At 34.3% G+C, this 4,582-nt stretch overlaps 1 long non-coding RNA gene across 1 annotated transcript; it reads left to right on the forward strand.

Moving 5' to 3' along the window:
• The first annotated feature begins 352 nt into the window (after window positions 1–352).
• On the forward strand, window positions 353–1,801 carry LOC140245936 (uncharacterized). The gene is made up of 3 exons (XR_011902403.1): window positions 353–518; window positions 953–1,097; window positions 1,676–1,801. It is a non-coding gene; the product is annotated as an uncharacterized lncRNA (long non-coding RNA).
• The last annotated feature ends 2,781 nt before the right edge of the window (window positions 1,802–4,582 follow it).

The following is a 4,582-nucleotide window of genomic DNA, read 5'->3' on the forward strand; positions in this document are numbered from 1 at the left end:
ATGCATAGTGTAATTTGGTTAAGCTTTTGAGCCCTTAGACCTTAGTAAATGACTGAAATAATTATGATTATGATATATGAATTTATGAAGCACTTATGTACAGGCCTCTATGATGTTATTCTTGTCTCGCCTCCCTGGTTACATGCAAGTGCTTCTCCTATGTCCAATGATCAACAATGGTGAATAGTTGAATAAATTTGTTTATCACTATATGTGTTTGTTAACTCTAGATTCATTCCCAAATGTCCTTTTTACCCAAATGGTAAATTTAGAGTCTACTGTAATTATCATAAATGCCTAAAAATAGTTGTCCCTTTGTGTCACCCTAAACAGGTCTGAATAAAAATGAAATCTCTAAGGAATTCATACTGGAGGCTTGTCTCAATGTTGAAAAGGAAGAGCAAAAAAGGAGCAGCTGGCAACTGGTTGTCCTGCAGAAGTACATGAATCCCTCTCTTTCCTGCAATTTCTGAGGACAAACATGCCAAGAGGATCACTAACCAATTTTGGAGACTGAGGTACAGTATATATGTTAGAAGATAAAATAAACACTTTTTCATACTTTCCAAAATGTTTATGTGACTGCATGTGTGAGTACATCAGTTTCTTTTTCTTTTTATGGTGGCTTGACAGTTTAAAAAAAAAAATTAAGATGAGAGCAAGAAAGAAATTATATCAAAAAGTGTAATTTAATTGTCTTTTACAGTATTTTGAAGAAAATAAAACTTTCATTCATGCTAGCCTAAAAGTGATGAATACTTTATTCATAGAACTTCAAAAGTCATTGTAAGCAATTTCTAGAAATAAATGAAAACATCATTTCTTTGAAAGAATGAATCCATTGTAAGACATAGGGGGAATGCATCCCTCTTCATCATTCTAATTCAATGTAATATGTACAATGTAATCATGTTTGTGGTTTTTTTCTTTTTCTTTTTCTCCTATTTACTAGGAATTACAAGATGATAAAGACTCTACCAGCAAGAGGTCAAAGGCTGAAATGCTACACATAAGGAGAAGGAGAAGCAGGACCTGTCAAAGCAAAACCTAAGAAGATAAGGAGTCAAGAAGCAAGGGAAACCAAAATTTTATCAGCAGTAGGTACCCTGCTGATGCATCAATGGAAAATGTTTGCTTTACCTCTAAAATAGAGAAAGAAAAACAAAAACATGCTTGTTGTTTTTTTTTCTCTCTAAAGACAAGTGCAACATATTTAAGTATTTGGGGTGTACCTGAAAATCTCAAATTTGATTTACATACTTCAAAGAACATTGTTGAGTAGACTTTATTCAAAGAATTATCATCCAGGGATACTTCTTTTTGTCAGGGGGTTCAAATCTATGATCACTGTCGAAAGGATTATTCAGGCGTAAGTTCTCCAAGTATAAAATAAAAACATGCCACATTGTTCTTTTACTTTTTCAAGAAAATAAAATTCCACAGTCAATTCCATGGTCGAGGAACTTCATAAAAACTCAACTCGATAACTCAACTGTGGTTGTCAGTTGCTAATGTGTGTAGTTCAAGTGCTGTAAACACTGTAAGCAAATGGGCGGAAAGTTGGACGCATCCTAAACTACAAACATTTGCTTCACAGGGAACGTTATGCATTTTTGTAACAATTAATATTTCCCCTATTTTCTCCCTTTTGCTCTCTTTTTTTGTGTTTGTTTAGCCCTTGTCATGTAGTTCACCTCAACACTTACACCTGTAACTGCAAGATCGGTGTGGGATGACATTGCTGTCTCTCTGGGACTTACTGGAAACAAAATGTGACTTTTCAAAGCAGGAAAGTGGTAGCTACTACAGCAGGCAGTCCAGAAGGTGGAACTTGAAGAAACTGACATATTGACTTGTTTCTTTCCTATATGTTGGACCAGTGCAAGTTTCCATGAATTTTACATGCATTTGATGTTAACTTACAATGTTTTGATTTCTTTTTTCCCACCAAATATAAACACAGCTACTCTCGAAAAATTAAAATTTACATGCAATCACCGTGAGTCATTTTTTTTTCCTGAAATACCAACAAACAGCTGAAGAATTTCAATGTGCAAGGTTTTGTCATGATTTTAAGGCGATTATGCACTGTTGCTCCGTCAATGCACTTTCCCTTTCTCTTTAAAATGTATCCCGCAGCTTTAAATCATGTACAACAAATGTACCATGATTTGTTTATATCACTGAAAAACTGGAGAGGGAAAAATTCCACAAGCTTTTGTTTGATTTGTGAGGACCATTACAATGTTCAGAGACAATAGCAACACTCTTTCCACTACTGTTAAGAAATGTATGTTTTGTGCAACTTTACATTAAACTCAACATGTGTGCCAAACATTGTTTTAACGGCTCGAAAACTGGGGAAGAAAGCTGTTCTTAAAGCCGTTACATAACTTTGAGGGCAATTAGTGCTGTTGCCACGGCAACACACTTTGCAGTGAGCTGAACATGTAAGCAAAACTTCTTTTGAATCGATGGAAAACTTCAGAAGTTCAAGAGATGTTTTACCTTGAAGTTGTTGTATATGACTTGCACTGTTGCAAAAGTGGTAGTGACATGACATATTTCTTCGTCACTCACAGGACTGCGCAGAGTAAAAACACCCTAGGCCTTTGTGGAAGTGAGAGCTTATTGCAAGTTTTTTTAATATTAGTTTAACTTGACCATTGAACAACTTAGTTTTGTAAACTTATTAATCACCCTAAAATGCCAGTCTATATCAACAAGGCTTTAATCATTGCACAATGATGGAATTGCACAGTGTGTTTTCCATCGCCCTTGTCTAAGCGTATTGAAATGTGAGTCTGACAATGATACATGTATTGCCAGAAATGTTTGAGCTAGAAAAATGGAGAATGGCACATGTATCATTGCAATAAGTTGTACTAGAGCTGCAAACAAGAAATGATGTTTCTGTGCAATTCTGAATTTAGAGCAATGTGAATGCAGCAGTCAGCGTTCTGAGATAGCTATTTCTTTCCTATGCAGTCATATATATGCTACCGTATAAATGCTGCATGGTATTTCAATCATACATATTTTAACTGCTGATCTCCCCCCTCTGCACAAAATTATGTTTGTTTGTTTGCTTGTTTTTTATCATACCTCTATCTCTATCGATGGATAACATTTATTACTGGACTCAACATCTGAGAGTTTCAGTCAGCAAATTGTTATAGTTGTATTTGCTACATTGTAGGCTACAATTTGCCACTTACCCTTATCAGTCAAAGCAATTCAATGTCCATTCATTTGTATCTTCCTGATTTATTGGTAACACAATTGTATATTTCTTGCTTATAAGTCAGTTCTGGAAAGTAAAATGTGTAACCAAAATTACATACGTATGTACTCTAGCCTTGAACTTTTTTTTTCTTCCGCACATTTTAACCAGCACATCTTCTTCTTGTAAAGAATGCCTAAGGTAGGCACCAACATAATCTAGGATGGACAGAAAAATAAAATGGACAATGTTGAAGATGAGATCTCCTGTAATGATATTACATTATTAAGGTGTACAATTGACAAGGTTCACACACAGTTGGAATTTCAATTCAAATGACTGCTTTGCCACAGTATTTTGCAGTGTATGCAGTGTCTGATTAATCTGGATTAGGACCAGTAGCACATTTAGTGCATCTCAAAGCACCCCTTCGGATGCTGGTATGATCATTTCAATTTGACATTTCTCAAAATACAATGTATGTTTACAGTAAGTGTTTATGTACCTTTGTACACAAACTCTAACTGTAAACATTGCTTGTAGAGTATGTTAGATTGCAGCAATTTCCTCTCTGAGGTTTGTTTGTTTGTTTGTTTTTGCAACATTATTTGGGAAATTGTAGTGGCATAGGTAGTTGTCTCATGCAAATTGTAATGGTAACTTGTTCAGCTGAACTTCTTGTAGATGTTCAAGTTGACTGAATTTATTCATTGTTTATGTGGAAAAGAAATGGAAGTTGATGTTTTTTGTCACTTTGTTTGATACTTTTAAGAATTATGACATCGATACTGCAGTATGTATATATGAATTGTACAGCACAATTATGATATTGATTTTCCTACTAGTTTTGCATTTTTTTGCCTTTTTTTTTTGACAGTACAACTGTATTGAACTGATTGAAGCATACAGCTGTAGTCATGATATAGAAAGACAAATCGACAACTTGAACCGCTTTGTACCATCTTATCTTTTTCTTTTTTGATGATGGAAATAAACACTATTGAATTGACTTTAATTGTGATCAATGAGTCTATATTTCAGATTTAATTCAATGACTTGAATATATCATCTTTATTCTTGTCACATTTTTATTTGTGAATCAATATACATGTATATTGTAAATACAAAGTGTAAGTGTGATTCCCTTACATCTGGATGGTAATTACATACACAAAACAAGAGTGAATTTTTCAAGGGCCAACCAGAAAAATATGTTAGCACCTTTATGTGTTTAAGAAACCACAATGTTAGAATTCCACTATCAAAGCCTTAGAAAAGCACTTAGAGAATACAGACCTCCACCAAGCAGTACTTTTTCACCCTTACTGTGATTTCTACCCATTGTAATAATTACATAAA

This window comes from Diadema setosum, unplaced genomic scaffold, assembly GCF_964275005.1.
Source record: "Diadema setosum unplaced genomic scaffold, eeDiaSeto1 scaffold_70, whole genome shotgun sequence".
Lineage (NCBI taxonomy): Eukaryota > Metazoa > Echinodermata > Echinoidea > Diadematoida > Diadematidae > Diadema > Diadema setosum.